This window comes from Muntiacus reevesi, chromosome 6 (assembly GCF_963930625.1).
Source record: "Muntiacus reevesi chromosome 6, mMunRee1.1, whole genome shotgun sequence".
Lineage (NCBI taxonomy): Eukaryota > Metazoa > Chordata > Mammalia > Artiodactyla > Cervidae > Muntiacus > Muntiacus reevesi.
The window spans coordinates 76067128-76084602 of NC_089254.1; the positions used below are offsets into that span (position 1 = coordinate 76067128).

At 41.0% G+C, this 17475-nt stretch overlaps 1 protein-coding gene across 2 annotated transcripts in view; it reads right to left on the reverse strand.

Moving 5' to 3' along the window:
- Positions 1-17475, reverse strand: part of SUGCT (succinyl-CoA:glutarate-CoA transferase) — a 727590-nt gene that overhangs the window by 35390 nt on the left and 674725 nt on the right. The gene's annotated exons all lie outside the window — the stretch shown is intronic.

Consider the following 17475-nt stretch of genomic DNA (forward strand, 5'->3'; position numbering starts at 1 on the left):
AGGAGTCAAACCCATGCCTGTTGCAATGGAAGCACAGAATCTTAGCCACTGGACCACAGGGAAGTCCCAAGACTGCTAAATCTGAGTACTAGTCTACTAAGTCACACACATCAAATACACATTAAATCTACTGAGTCAGACACAGGAACTAAGAGCAGGAAGAGGAGGAAACAAACTGCAGAGAGCAACCTGAGGGAGCTTTGGAAATCCTGATGTATGCACCAGCTCCTGGCACCTCTGTCCATGCCTTCATCCTTTTCATCTCTCCTCAACTGTGCAGTTATTTCAGGGGGAGGAGATCTCACTCAATGTTGAAAACATATCAAATGCTAGCTTCACAGGCACTCAAGCCAGGAAGGAACCCTAAAGACCATGTGGTCCATAATCCTCACCCCACTTCACTGCTTGAGCCCCAACAACGAGACATATAGTAGATGAAAGAGTCTTCACCCCAAGCAGGTTTCTGGCTCTTGGAGAGCTTCATTTTATTCATGAATTGATGAACACACTTACTTTTACCAGCAAAATAAACCTGAACATAGATGCTATCCTTTCTGGTTACTGCTATTTCCCTGTTCTCTCATATTCCAATTATCTGCTTTATTTTTTATTTTGGAGTCCTAACAGAAACAGGCAATGTTTGGATTTCAGCTCCAAAGAGATGGGCGGGTGAGACAGAGGGCATATTCCACATAAGGATCCAGGCATGAATTTCCAAGTGGCCATTTGACCCCTGTCATCATGGAGTCAAGGAGGACAGGAGAGGTTTCCAAGACCTTGCTGCCAGCGTGTGTTGAAATGGCAACCTCCATGTTGGGGGGATCAAAGCCACACCAAGAGACAGTAGGCCCCTCTGTGACTAGATGGTATTGATGGTGTCAGGGAGTTCTGTTGCTGTTGCTCTTGCGAAGTTGAAGTTCTTGTGGCTTTTTCCCTTTGGTGATCTCAGCTTAGAACCCAAGGAGAGTTTGATGGTAAAGACTCCCCTGAGGATGGTCAAGGGCCTTACAGTTCAAGTCTACTGGGCACAGTGAGGAGGAAGGGTCAGGCCTGAAGTTTCAGGCTTGGAAACAGCCTGGCGGAGGAATGACCCTCGGGTCAGTATCAGGCCCAAGCTCCCTCTGTCCAAACTTCATTGAAGTGAGAGTTTTTCACATTACAGTTGACTAGACAAGAACCTGGGGGCCACCAATCAGAATCAGGTTGAAGCTGGTGAGCAGAGGATCAGCACTTTGGCCTCTAACTGTGGGCAGCTCCATAGGCCCCTCGCTTCTGATCGTCTCAGCCTCTTCGCTCCCTCCCTCTTCTCTAAGCCACTTAAGACTTTTGCCTGTTTCCTGAGGTTCCAATCTTACTGTTTTAATTTTTTTAATTTATTTTTAATTGAAGGATAATTGCTTTACAATGTTGGTTTACTTTCTTGAGGCTCCAATCTTAAAACAACAGGTGCCTGTTTCCAGTGGGATCTTCCCACGGCAGAATTTCTCAGAGCCGAGAAGCACCTTCCTCCTACGCACCTTATCACCTTTGGTCCTCTTCCATTTGCTCTTGAGGGCTTCATCTGACCTTGCACTCTGACTTTGCTACAGAGTATGTCTCTTTGTGTTTTCCTTTCCTATGCTTTTCTTTCCCTCCCCAATGCTCCTGTTTACTGTGGCCCAAGCTAATACAGCTTCTTCCTTTGTTTGTATGAAGCAGGAGTTCCTTTAAGCCACTTATTGTTTTATAATTATGTATGACACAAAGATATGTCCAAAAGAAAAATAAGAAAACTAAGATAGGACAGTCTAGTGGAATTGGGTTAGGGTGTGAAGGAAAGCAAACTTCCATCCCACTTTCCTAAACCTAAAACATATTTCTTTTCTTGGCCACATTCTTAGTTCCTCACCACTGAGATGTGCCTTAAGGGATAGGCAAAGACTCCTTCCTGCTCAGCATGTACTTAATGCTTAAAGAAATACCCTTCCCTTGTCTGGTGATGCACTTGCTGCCAGCAGTGCAAAGTCAGGGTACCCAAGAGGCAAAGTCTAGAAACCTGGCGATGATTCTTCTGAAGATGGACGCCTTGTGAGTGATTCAAAAACAACCCAAGTCCAAACCAACTGCATTCCCCACATACTGTTCAAAGGATAATTCTTTCTCTTGAGCTGTGTGATTTCTGAAAACCATTTCTCTGGCCCACAGCAGGCCCAGGCTTTGGTTGTGGGGCCCAGAGGTCTAACTTCTTCACCCAAGCCTTGCAAAATGTTTATAGAAAACTCAGATACCTTCCATAGATTACTCTGATTCTCTGTCTGATTTCTCCGCCAGCTGTTCTCTGCCTGATTCATTGTGCAGATTTCTTCCTAGTGTAGTGGATATTCCCTAGTTACCCACCCGTAATACTAGGTCTTACAGGTGTACGGCATGTTTGTAATGCTTGTTCATACACTCCTAGGGAAAAAAAAATCATAAAATACAATCTTATGTGTAATTTTCCTGACTACTAAGTGCTTTGCCCTAAACTTTAAGAAAGTGTATCAGTTGAAGGATGCCAGGAATGACTTCACCTTGTGTCCATGGACCTGTTATAAATTATATTCATTTTCAAATTAATTTCAAAGCCAGCTGCTATTGTTGCTAAAAGTAATCTTTGGTGGTATGCTTTAGCATCTACCATTTAAAACTTAGAGACAGCTAGTTGAGCAATCTGAGGGTTTAAGAATACACAGCATTTGGATTACTTACTATGGTTTTACAGTTTGAGCATGAGTTTCCTTCTTAATTATGTGATTCAGAGCACTTAATAAATGAACTTCTACGGAAAAGAAAGAAATACATATACAAAATATTGGAACTTGTGAATAGTTTATTTATCCTTATTTTTTCTACCACACTCAATGATTTATCTCTACAGCAATGCTAAAATTGAAAGGCTGGTTTCTCTGCCATGGGAGTTTGCTGTAAGTTATAACTGGCAATGTAAGAAGCCCTGTAGTCCTAATCCAAGGAGACAGCTCCTTCGGACTGGAAGAGTGTCTGTTCTGACCATCAGATAGCTGGGAAGGACTATCTGATAGGACTGAAGGACTGACTATCTGAGGTACCATCCTAGCTTACTCAGTGAGCTGAGTCAACTCTGACAGTCAGATCTGGGAGGAGATATCTCCTTCGAAGTGAACACACATTAAATTTCACACACCATTTTCCTTTATTAATGGGATGTAATTGGCATGCTGAATATATGTAACATGAAAGAAACAAAGAGGGAGGGAGGAAAGGAAGGAAGATAAAGAAAGATTGGGGGAGGCAAAAGAAACAAAGGAATCCTCAGCTTGTTATTCAGTTCAAATTAGGTTTCCTCAAATCTGAAACTTTAAAAATATTTTTTTCACTCAAGGTGTAGAGAGATATAAATAATAAGTATATAGATTCAAACTCTTCTCAGTTCAGTTCAGTCACTCAGTCGTGTCCAACTCTTTACCACCCTATGAACCCCAGCCCAGCAGGCCTCCCTGTCCATCACCAACTCCTGGGGTCCACCCAAACCCATGTCCATCAAGTCTACGATGCCATCCAACTTTCTCATCCTCTGTCGTCCCCTTCTCCTCCTGCCCTCAATCTTTCCCAGCATCAGGGTCTTTTCAAATGAGTCAGCTCTTCACATCAGGTGGCCAAAGGATTGGAGTTTCAGCTTCAACACCAGTCCTTCCAGTGAAAACCCAGGACTGATCTCCTTTAGGATGGACTGGTTGGATCTCCTTGCAGTCCAAGGGACTCTCAAGGTCTTCTCCAACACCACAGTTCAAAAGCATCAATTCTTTGGTGCTCAGCTTTCTTTATAGTCCAACTCTCACATCCATACATTACCACTGGAAAAACCATAGCCTTGACTAGACAGACCTTTGTTGACAAAGTAATGTCTCTGCTTTTAAATATGCTATCTATGTTGGTCATAACTTTCCTTCCAAGGAGTAAGCATCTTTTAATTTCATGGCTGCAGTCACCATCTGCAGTGATTTTGGAGCCCAGAAAAATAGTCAGCCACTGTTTCCACTGTTTCCCTATCTATCTTCCATGAAGTGATGGGACCAAATGCCATGATCTTAGCTTTCTGAATGTTAAGCTTTAAGCCAACTTTTTCACTCTCCTCTTTCACTTTCATTAAGAGGCTCTTTAGTTCTTCACTTTCTGCCTTAAGAGTGGTGTCATCTGCATATCTGAGGTTATTGATATTTCTCCCAGCAATCTTCATTCCAGCTTGTGCTTTGTCCAGCCCAGAGTTTCTCATGATGTACTCTGCATATAAGTTAAATAAGCAGGGTGACAATATACAGCCTTGACATACTCCTTTTCCTATCTGGAACCAGTCTGTTGTTCCATGTCCAGTTCTAACTGTTGCTTCCTGACCTGCATACAGGTTTCTTAAGAGGCAGGTCAGGCGGTCTGGTATGTCTATCTCTTTCAGAATTTTCCACAGTTTATTGTGATCCACACAGCCAAAGGCTTTGGCATAGTCAATAAAGCAGAAATAGATGTTTTTCTGGAACTCTCTTGCTTTTTTTGATTATCCATCGGATGTTGGCAATCTGATCTCTGGTTCCTCGCCTTTTCTAAAACCAGCTTGAACATCTGGAAGCTCACAATTCATGTATTGCTGAAGCCTGGCTTGGAGAATTTTAAGCATTACTTTACTAGCCTGTGAGATGAGTACAATTGTGCGGTAATTTGAGCATTCTTGGCATTGCCTTTCTTTGGGATTGGAATGAAAACTGACCTTTTCCAGTCCTGTGGCTACTGCTGAATTTTCCATATTTGCTGGCATAATGAGTGCAGCACTTTCATAGCATCATCTTTCAGGATTTGAAATAGCTCACCTGGAATTCCGTTACCTCCACTAGCTTTGTTTGTAGTGATGCTTCCTAAGGCCCACTTGACTTCACACTCCAGGATGTCTGGCTCTAGGTGAGTGATCACATCATCATGATTATCTGGGTCGTGAAGATCTGTTTTGTACAGTTCTTCTGTGTATTTTTGCCACCTCTTTTTAATATCTTCTGCTTCTGTTAGGTCCCTACCATTTCTGTCCTTTACTGAGCCCATCTTTGCATGAAATGTTCCCTTGGTATCTCTGATTTTCTTGAAGAGATCTCTACTCTTTCCCATTCTATTGTTTTCCTCTGTTTCTTTGCATTGATCACTGAGGAAGGTTTTCTTATCTCTCCTTGCTATTCTTTGGAACTCTGCATTCAAAAATGGGTATATCTTTCCTTTTCTCCTTTGCTTTTTGCTTCCCTTCTTTTCACAGCTATTTGTAAGGCCTCCTCAGACAGCCATTTTGCTTTTTTGCATTTCTTTTTCTTGGGGATGGTCTTGATTCCTATCGCCTGTACGATGTCACAAACCTCCATCCATAGTTCATCAGGCACTCTGTCTATCAGATATAGTCCCTTAAATCTATTTCTCGCTTCTACTGTATAGTCATAAGGGACTCTTCTAAGTAATGCTAAAAACAAACCAGTCAGTTCATGATTCTTATCACTGTCCATTTTAGTTTGACTAAGAAGGAAATGGCAACCCACTCCAGTATTCTTGCCTAGAGAATTCCATGGACAGAGGAGCCTGTGGGCTACAATTCATGGGGTCGCAAAGAGTCAGACATGACTGAACATGCACACACATGCACGAGCACACACACACACAAATATGTCCACAAGTTAGAGACAATGCCATATGTTCACCAAAATCATGCATTTTCCTCCTGGGTATAAAAGAAGACTACATTTCTCAGTTTCTTTTGCATTTAGCTTTGGGCCATGAGTCTGAATTCTATCCAATGGGATCCAGCTGAGGGTTTTGTATGCCCATTTCCAGACTTGGCTACCATCCTTCTCCTTCTCTGCTCATTTTGCAGTAACCTGGAGACTAACTATTGAAGATGGAGACATTACCAGGTAGGAAGAGCCTGGATTCCTAAAAGACTGCATGTGATGATGTCCTTTTCCCTCATGATTACACTGGACTATAACAGGGGCAAACAAGAAATAACTCAAGATGAGGAGTTGTTTGTTATAGTGGCTAGCATCATTACCCAACTAATGTATACCATATTCCATCATGCATGTTCTCTGTGTTGTTTATACCATCCTCTCCCATAGTCGTCATTTTAAGATTAAAAAAAAAAATAGTAAAATTATTTCATCCACACAAGTGCTTCTCCCTACCTGAAGCTTTTTCTCTTTCCTTTTCATTAGTCCTTACCTCTAAACACACACATGCACGCTTTTCAGTTTTGAATTGGCAATCAGGTTTGTCAGCAAAGACTCCTTGGGCTTTAAGAACATCAATCAGCTTCATAGCTATAGGCAAAGTTTTTTCCTTAGGGAATACTGTTTTAAAGCGAGGAATATATTTTGCTTTCTTCAGTCAGAGCAAAGTTAAAGATGTAGTTAACTACTTGTTATGACCCTGAATAAGGGTGAAATGTTCTATCCTTGGCTTACCGTCATTTGCTCTTTCTAGTTTCCACTTCCCCAGAACTGTTGATTAATTTCACAATTACCCAATGGTCCCTACTGGATAGTGAAGTCTTTTAGGAAAGGGACCAATGTTTACTCCCCTTTTATCCTCAGTGAAAATGTGAAAAGCGAAACTGCTAGTTGTTCCGTCATGTCCAACTCTTTGCGACCGCATGGACTATAGCCCACCAGGCTCCTCTGTCCATGGAATTCTCCAGGCAAGAATTCTGGAGTGGGTAGCCATTTCCTTCTCCAGCAGATCTTCCTGACCCAGGGAAGAAAACCAGGTTTCCTGCATTGGAAGCAGATTCTTTACTCTCTGAGCCACCTACTATATGCTCAATAAATGATGGTTATTATTTAGTGATCAGATTATAAACCAAGAAACAAATCAGTTTTAAGTTTATCAGGAGGAACTGAGACAACTTCATGGGACAAGGATAGCTGTCTGGCTCTTCTCATACTCCAGAGTTATTTGAATCTCAGATCTGAAACTTAAAGGAAATGAAAATCTAATTATAAATACCACTTTTTTTGGCTGTATGGCATGCAGGATGTTAGTTCCCTGACCAGGGATTAAACCCATACCCCTTGCAGTGGATGCGTGGAGTCCTAACCACTGGACTGTCAAGTTCTTCAATATAACCTTTTAATTCACCTTCAAATAACTTCTCTTTCTTTTCCTCTTCTTTCAAAAGAAAGAGAAGGAGGAGGAAGAGGAAGAAAAGAAAGAAAAGGAGGAAACATCGAAGAAGCTCATAGTCTTCTCCAAGCAGAAAATGGAGGTCTCAAATGCTCACAAAATCTACCACTTTCAACTCACATTTATAGTTAGCAGTGCAATAGAGCTAGGTGGAAGAAATGAAAAACTACAGCAATAGAAACTCCGTTTGCTGAGTACAAATGCAAAAGTCCAGTTTACACCTTCATTCTCCAGTGTTACGCTTTTGAAATCTCCGTAGTAGGAAATCCACTTGAAATATGTTTGCCTTTGGATCTATTTTTAAATGAAAAAAAATCTTAGTGCTTCTGGTATATGTATGTACTAGAGACAGTCTTAACCTAAGACATTAAGAGAGGAGCCTGGGGGAAATTTATCAATGACAGAGCCCAACACCAGAAGAGAAATTGTAATGGCTTTTTAACAAAGGTTCTATTTTTAAGACCTAATTGACTTATCCAGAGGGACTATTTCTGGTATCAAAATTTTTAAAAAGAGATGGTTCCAAGAAATTCAGGCAGGATGTATGGTAAAAATCATCACTAAGGTGATACAACAACAGTAAATATTTATTGATGCAAAATAAGAAGCTCTGGGCTACCTAGGGACTTGCCTGCTATAGTAGTGAGTTATGAGAGATATCACAACCAAGGCCTGCTTTTGTTTTTCTTCTTGCAGCCAGAGAAATAAGCACAACCCTGAGAGTCATCAGAACATCCTCAGGGATTCATAAGCTGTCCCTTGGGGATATTTGGTCAAATTCCTGCCTACAGATTCTTCAGTCTCCTATTTTTCTTCTTTTCCTATTCCCTTTAGTCTTTCTGGCTGCCCACTGGCATGGTATTTCTCCATTTCTTTTAAGACTCTCACTTTTATTTCAGTCCTTCTCCATATCGCTCTCAGAATTTCTCCACACCCAGTAATACCTGACTGCCCACTGGGGCCTGTAAATATGGATCAAGTGAACAACGGTGCTTTGTCAGATTCTCTTCCAGCTCTTTAGGGACCCAGTCTATCAGTCATTTCCTCCTCTACATGTGCACCCTTTACTTCTCTCTATTTTTCCTATTACAAGAATTTTTATCTTAAAAGACAATCTTGTATTGGAAGGATATGGCTTATTAGCTCTGAGGCTGTATCTTCCTACATTTTTTCCCACAAAGACTGGTCCATATTAACTCCTCAATCTACTAAAATCCAAAATCTGGCTTCTGTCTCCACTATTCTATTGAAATGGAATGATAGACCAATACTGTGGCTCATCAGTTCAGTTCAGTCCAGTTGCCCAGTCGTGTCCGACTCTTAGCAATCCCATGAATCATAGCACTCCAGGCCTCCCTGTCCATCACCAGCTCCTGGAGTTTACTCAAACTCATGTCCATCGAGTCGGATATGCCGTCCAGCCATCTCATCCTCTGTCATCCCCTTCTCCTCCTGCCTCCAATCCCTCCCACCATCAGGGTCTTTTCCAATGAGTTAACTCTTCTCATGAGGTGGCCGAAGTATTAGAATTTCAGCTTCAGCATCAGCTCATGGTAGACCAATATTTCCACATTACCAATGTCCATGGTACTAAAGAAGAGGAAGATACTTAAAACAGGAAGTATCTTTCAGACCCACTACTTTTTGTGGAAGGAAGCAATTCTTGGTGGCTCTTTATGAAGATGTAGGCACATACATATTACCTTGCCTACTGGCTACAGATGACCCCAGAGCGTGGGCATATATAAATGACCGAAAGACTACCAATTTATAGACTAAGAGATCCCTCTCTAATTAGAAACATGGGGGATAACTAGCCCAATTGGATTCTGTCCTTGAAAGCATGGTCTAGAAATGGCAATATGGCAGTGAAGCCAAAGCATACAGATCTCTATACAGAACCAAAGACTTGGCAGACTAAAGAGAGATCACAGAGCACCTCCTATACAGAGGGGTCATGGGACATCCTCCCTGTTCCCATAGTTCCTTCAGGAGGCCACAAGATATCCTGAGTGCATGATTTTGTTGTATCTTGAATGAACTTCTAGTTTCTCAACTGTATTCCATACTCTGAGGCCTGACTTTGCTATAGTTCCTATTCTCCACAAACCTGATTACATAACTAGGGTTCTTATCTACTGTATTTTCTGAGTGTGTACTTACAACCAAGCCATTATTACTTCATGAAACGTGAATGAACAGTCTTTGGTAGCAAAAAGCCCAAATAAGTAAATAGAGACACCCAGCAGACATTATCTTATATCTGTGGTATTTGACTCCGTTGATCACTACCTCATTCTAGAAGTTCTTTTTCTCTTAGCTGATATGATACAATCCTTCTTGGTATTCGAATTATATAGTTCTGTTTTTTCTTTCTTCACTATCTCTATTTCTTTCATTTCAACCCTTAAATATGGTTATTCCTCAGGCATGTTGTGATATACTTTTCTCAAATCTATAGACTATCTCTCTAAATAAGCACACACATTATTCAGCCATAAAAAAGAATGACATAATGCCATTTGTATGGATGGACCTAGAGATTATTATACTAAATGAAGTAAGTCAGATAGAGAAAGAAAAATACCACATGATATCACTTATACATGGGAACGAAAATATGACACAAATGAACTTATTTACAAAACAGAAATAAACTCATGTAGGAAACAAATTTATGGTTACCAAAGTGTTAGCTGAAGGAGAGGAGATAAATTAGGTGTTTGGGATTATCATACACACACTACTATATATAAAATAGATAAACAACAAGGACCTACTCTATAGCACAGGGAACTATATTTAATTACTTATGATAATCTATAATGGAAAAGAACCTGAAAAAGAATATATATATATATATATATATATATATTCACACACATATGTGTGTATGTATAACTAAATCATTTTGCTGTACACTTGAAACTAGCACAACAATGTAAATTATAGTTCAATTAAAAAAGATTAAGTAAAACTTGAAAAAAGAGCGCATACATACACACTCATGGCTTCGGCCTCCATTTAAATCCAAATGACAGTGGTTTGCTGGAAAACTTATTTTCATGGCATAACACAGATCTTCAAATTTTGCGTGGAGAAAACCAAAGCCACCATGATTTTGCACAAAATAGCTCCTTGTCTTGTATTCCTTCCATTAACAAATGATATCATTGTTATCCTAAGAGCCCTAGCTACTAACACAATTCCAAATACAGGCTCTTTACATTCAGTTACTCGGTGTGTTAATTTCTTTTCAATAGATCTTTACCCTTGCCCTCCTGCATTGCTCCCTTGTTCCAGTTCTCTTCCCCTGAGCCCCCTGGGGTCAACGTTTCTCCTTTGTGTTCCCATTGTGCCTTCTTTGGAAGATACCTTCCAAAGACACCTTCCACAGCATCTAACTGCAATCCTGACAGTTGCTGGCTTTCTCATCTGCCTCTATTAAGACTGCAAGTTGCTTGTATGAAGAAATTTAGGTTTAGTTACATTTGTATGTCTACCACCTAACACAATGAGAGCTTCCCTCATAGCTCAGTTGGTAAAGAATCTGCCTGTAATGCAGGTGACCCCAGTTTGATTCCTGGGTCAGGAAGATTCACTGGAAAAGGGATAGGCCACCCACTCTAGTATTTTTAGGCTTCCCTTGTGGCTCAGCTGGTAAAGAATCTGCCTTCAATGAGGGAGACCTGGGTTCGATCCCAGGGTTGGGAAGATCCCCTGGAGAAGGGAAAAGTCACCCACTCCAGTATTCTGACCTGGAGAATTCCATAGACTGTATAGTCCAAAGAATTGGACATGACTGAGCGACCTTCACTTTCACCTAGCACAATGCTAATAAGCTACAGTTCAGGTCAGTTCAGTCGCTCAGTCATGTCCCACTCTTTGCAACCCCATGGACTGCAGCAAGCCAGGCCTCCCTGTAAATTACCAACTCCCAGAGCTTACTCAAACTCATGTATATTGAGTCAGAGAGGCTATCCAATCATCTTATCCTCTGTCATCCCCTTCTCCTCCCACCTTCAATCTTCTCCGGCATCAGGGTCTTTTCAAATGAGTCATTTATTTGAATCAGGTGGCCGAAGTGTTGGAGTTTCAGCTTCAGTCCTTCCAATGAATATTCAGAACTGATTTCCTTTAGGATAGACTGGTTGGATCTCCTCACAGTCCAAGGGACTCTCAAGAGTCTTCTCCAACACCACAGTTCAAAAGTATCAATTCTTTGGCACTCAGCTTTCTTTATGGTCCAACTCTCACATCCATAAAAGACTACTGAAAAAAATCATGACTTGGACTAGGCAGATCTTTGTTGGCAAAGTAATGTCTCTGCTTTTTAATATGCTGTCTAGATTAACCATAGCTTTCCTTCCAAGGAGCAAGCGTCTTTTAATTTTATGGCTGCAGTGATCATCTAAAGTGATTTTGCAACCCAAGAAAATAAAATCTCTCACTATTTCCATTGTTTCCCCATCTATTTGCCATGAGTGATGGGCCCAGACACCATGATCTTCATTTTTTGAATGCTGAGTTTTAAGCCATCTTTTTCACTCTCCTCAAGAGGCTCTTCAGTTCCTCTTTGCTTTCTGCCATAAGGGTGGTGTCATCTGGGCATCTGAGGTTACTGATATTTCTCCCAGCAATCTTGATTCCAGCTTGTGCTTCATCCAACCTAGCATTTCACATGGTGTACTCTGAACATAAGTTAAACAAGCAGGGTGATGATATGCAGCCTTGACATACTCCTTTCTCAATTTGGAACTAGTCTGTTGTCCCATGTCCAGTTCTAACTATTGCTTCTTGACTTGCATACAGATTTCTCAGGAGGCAGGTCAGGTGGTCTGGTATTCCCATCTCTTTAAGAATTTTCCACAGTTTGTTGGAACACGTTAATGGTTTTTGAGTAGATAATAAATAAGTGAATAAACAAATGAAAGGTCAGAGTTACCTACTCTCTGCAGAAAAACAAAAAAAAGTCCCAACTTCTAATTGCAGCAAAATCCACTCAGCAAAAACAAGAACAGCTCACTCACGTGCAACTGGGAAGTGTAATATTGAACAGAGGAGTTGGTCTGTCGACTGAAAAAAAAAAAAAGCACAACCTAAAAGTTGAGAATTCTGTTTTATTTGATGGGCTTCCTGAGGACTTCGAGCCGGTGAGGCAGCCTCCAGGACTGCTCTGAGGGGTTACTCTGGAGGAGCCAGGATATATGGGAGGTTTTGAAACAAAGCCCAGGTAGTCAGAACATCACACGATTACTGTTAAAGATAAACAGGTATCTCACGGACTTTAGTGCTTTTCTATGTACGGGAAGATGCAAGTCTGGGATCACTGAAATCATTCCTTTGACATTAACCTTAACTATCTAAAGCCAGTATCCTGTCCCTTCCCATTCTGTGTCCCCTCAGGGCCATCACTGTGGGTGGCTTAGTGACTGAGGGCTTGTATGGTAGATAACACAATTCATCTGCAGTTCATAATCTCCAAACCTCTATCAAAAGAGCCTCTCTTCACAAAAGATGCTAGAGACAAACATTTCTCTCTGATTCCAGTCTCACCTTTTCTCAGACTCCTTCTTTTACTTGTTTGGAAACCCCTACCAACTCATTGGAAAAAGACCCTGATGCTGGGAAAGATTGAAGGCAGAAGGAAAAGAGGGCAACAGAGAATGAGACGGTTGGATGGCATCACCAATTCAATGGATATGAACTTGGGCAAACTCCAGGAGATGGTGAGGGACAGAGAGGCTGGCATGCTGCGGTCCATGGGGGTCACAGAAAGTCAGACATGACTTGATGACTGAACCACAAAAACAACAACCAAACAAGGCGTGGCTCTGAGAGCAAAGGCCATAACTATTGCAGTAGAGCTGTGATGCCCTCACTCATCAAGGTTCTGTTCATTCCATATGTAGGGAGGACCTTTACTTTTGCACACAGTGGAATTGCTGAGGAATGGCCTTAACAACCTCCTTAGCCTTAAAATTTGACCTGTTGTTTTCATGGGCCATTGGTTTGAAATGAAGGATTTGTGAAAGAGCTCATGAAACCAAATACTGGTATAATATCTCTTTACCTGAATTAATCCTAGGTTCTGTTGATGGTGAGAAATTCAGCTACCTTTTTAGAGTGTGTGTGTGTATGTGTGTATGCATCTGTGTGTATGTCTATGTGTATGAGAGAGACAGCAAAAGAGAGAGGAAAAGAAAGAGAAAGAGAGAAAAAAATAATGAAAAGAATGGAGATAGAATACATGTATATTCACAAGTGTACTTATATGTGTAGAACAAAATACAGTGTCACTATTACCCATTTTGATTTGCCCACACTAATGCAATAGGTTGGACTTTCCTGGTAGCTCAGACGGTAAAGCGTCTGCCTACAATGCGGGAGACCTGGGTTCGATCCCTGGGTCGGGAAAATCCCCTGGAGAAGGAAACAGCAACCCACTCCAGTATTCATGCCTGGAAAATCCCATGGACCGAGGAGCCTGGTGGGCTACAGTCCATAGGGTCGCAGAGTCGGACATGACTGACTTCACTTCACTTCTTCACTTCAATGCAATAGGTTATTAGCATATATGGTAGAGAATAATAGGTTTATATAAAATTATATATGGAAAACTATAGGTGGGAAAAATAATATGAGCTGAAATTTATTTAGCCCTTGCAATACTCAGGCACTGTTAAGAACTTTACAAGGATTATTTTTAAAAATCCGTATAAGATCCTTGCTTAAAGGTAAGAATATAGAGGCTTTGATGTAATGGAGTCACTTAGCAAAGTATCAGAACAAAGATTTAAAATAAGGTGGATTCATCATCTTCAAATCATGTTTCACCACCTATAATACACTACTGATCAAATTTATCTTATCAAGTCCAACTTGCTAAGTTCCCAAATAACAAAACTGAGGTCCAAAGGTGTGAAGCAGCTTGCCCAAGGTCACATAGTCGGTCAGGGACAGTCAGGATTAGGCATGAACTACCTAGGAGCAGCTTGTCTTACCATTGAAATATGCAATTCCTGAAGACAGATATCAGTGAATAAGAAAGAAAAGTCTGGGAGGTGAGCAAAATACAGTCATATGCTTTCCTCTTCTGCCTAACTTTGGGATGGCCTGCATTCTGTTTCCTATAAAATCTCCAAGAGACAACAATTATACTCATGAAGGAAAACAGTCTGTTTGAATGACACATACAAGAGAAATTTTTACATAAAAGCAGGAAATTGGGCCACTTACAGCCTCTTAAAGATCAAAAGGCCCTTGCAAGAATGTTCTTCCTCACCACCAACTCCTTATCCCAAAACACAGCTGACTGACTTCCTTATTAGGCTTGAACAATGGAAGGGCAAAGAATTTAAACCAACTAGGCTTTGTGAAGCTGCATAAGAGTAAGACTTGGGGAATGGAGGCAATGTCCCCAGGGAGCATGGCTGGAAGTAGACGGTTTGGGCAGTGAGGGAGGAGACACTGCCCAAACACATGGATGCATCTGTATTCAGACGTGGCTGAATACAATCCTTGCAAATCTAAGGCTTCTTAGCTTTTCAGATGGCCCCTCCCACTTGTCAAGAGGCCCAGGCTTCTGTCACTGGCTCTCTGATGCCCTCCATCTGCAGATGAGGCTGGAGGCCGGTCTTTAAGCAATGGATGTTGTTGTTCAGTCACTCAGTCGTGCCCGACTCTTTGTGACCGCATGACCTGCAGCATGCCAGAATTCCCAGTCCTTCACTATCACCCAGAGTTTGCTCAAACTCATGGCCATTGAGTCAATGATGCCATCCAACCACCTCACCCTCTTTAAGAAAAGAGTCCTTCAAATGCTCCCAGGAATTAAGTGGTTCTCCTGGGTTTGGAATCCACTGCTAAGCATACTCCAGTGTTTCCCCTTGCTGGCAAACAGGGTAAGGACAGGGTGACCCAGGGACATGTTCCATATAGGTATGTAGCCCTTCGCTCAAAACTCAAGCTGCCCCCCAAGTTAGCCTATTCATGGTACTGAGATTCTGTCTGGCTGACCAGCTTCCTTCCATAGACCCCTTCTCAATGGCTACCATCCTTTCCTAAATCTCAGCTCACTGACTAAGTTTTAGTTTCATGACCTAGTCCTTGGGTAGTCTGCTTATTTCTGCTGAGAAAATGAATAATTTCCTCCAGACTCTACCTGCCTTGACATCATTCTTTCCACAGAGTCCTCCTTTACAGTGGTCTTGATTTATTGAAAATCTACCAAATGAGGCCTCACATTAAGATTTACTATTTATAACATTAAGCCTCAAATAATAGACTTGTTCTCTGAAAATGCAAATAGAATGGCCTGTGGGTTGTCAATGATTCTAATTTGTGAGATTATAAACTGAGTTACTGCAACTAAGCTCCCATGACTTCTACTACTCCCATTACTAATTAGCATCCTTTGGGCGATGGGCATTGTACTAAGTGCTTTATAGGTATGATCTCATTTAATCTTTATAACTTTAAGAGGTTGGTAGTAGATGTCCCTCTTATTTCCATTTGATAGATCAGGAAACTGACATATAGAAAGTTCAAGTGGTTCTTCACAGAGAATAGGTTAGGATTTTTCTGAGCTATTCATCATCTTATCCCTTAAGGCAGCTGGGCCAGATTTTCAGGCCTCTGCCTCAAGCAGCCCCATTCGTTTACTCCAGGGTTTTTATCCCAGCATTTGTACAAATATTATCATTTTTAAATGTATTCCATGACATTAAAAATGTTGTGAAGTCCTAGCTTAAGCAACTTGGTTAAGTGGTAGAGCCAATCTGAATTCAAATCTGTGGGAGTTAGAACATGAGCTCAAAACCAACATTCATAATGAATTTAGTCCTAGCAAAACAAACAAAAGAAGACAGATTAACAAAACCAGGAGTATATAATACCCCTGGGATGGATATAAGAAAGCAAGATTAATCAGAATCACCACAGTCTCAGTAATTCCGTAAAATTGAAAGAAAAGACTGACAAAGGCCGGAAAAGACAGGAAAATGAGGTTGAAGAGGGAGGTTACAATGACAATGGTTGAAAAGAGAATGCTAAACCTGTCATGAATAGAATCTCAGTGCTCAAAGAGTTTCTCAGAGGAAATTACTTTCAACATTCACAGAAGCATGGACAGAATAAAATAGATTTAAAACAGGGTAGACTTTGGGGTGAACATCAGTAAGTCCTGACCACAAGTCTGATGAAACCCTGAAACTGACTCTTCAGGACCACCTGGAATCCTTTGAGAACCAAACCCTGTCAATACTGTAGGGTTTAGACATCCTTCTTCTTAAAAGGTGAAATTGAGTCCAAAATCTCTAGCCCTAGATACTTGTATACTTAAAGTTTCTTTAAGCTTTTAACTTTATTTTATAGATAAAAGATCTCATTAAACTTAATGGTTTTTGCTAGGATACTTAATATTTTTGAGGATTTGGAAGTATATATACCCATTATTTCTCAGAAGTTGTTTCTCCCCAAGTGCTTTCCATGATGCATGCACTGTCTCAAGGAGCCTTCTCTCACTGCTCTACACTTCTGGTGTTTGTCTCTGAGTCTCCTTAGATGACATTTCACACAGACACACACACACACACACACACACACTATGATTTCAGACCAAGTCAAACCAACACCCTCATTTTACGCTACTACAACAGCCTGATAATACACATGGAACCATTTAATATGTTCAAAAGCAAAGCACTAGGCTTTTTATATTAAAAACAACCCCAAAGGAATATGTGCTCTTTTCACAAGGCCATAAAACAAATGACAACTGCCATTAAGTCAACTGCACAGAAAAACTATTGACTCCTGACAGTGGAGGCATTAACAGTTTCCTAGACTGGATTTGCATTTGGAGGATACCAAAGCGATTGTACACCAAATGGTTTCCAAGAACCTGAAGTTTGTAAGGAAATCTTCGAGAAGGCTCAAGCCAGTCTCAGTGCCTCTGTCATACCCTCATGGCCACAAGAACTTGCATATACTCCTCTCTACATAAAAACAAGTCACATTGCTTTAAGGTGTGGTCAGCTTGGGCCGAAGTGGAGAATCCCAAACATACTTTGGCCTCCAGAGAGGAAACCAGAAAATGTTTTTTTTTCCCCCCAACTAAGCCCAAGAAAGAAAAATGTTCATGTCTGTTTTGATGAATGAGTTATTTAGAAGCAGTGAGTTCATGTCTTTTGACGTCCAGAAATTGGTAAAGGCCCATATAAATAGTAAACAATGTCTTTTTGGCTTTGTGCCCCTACCCAAACAGTATATTAT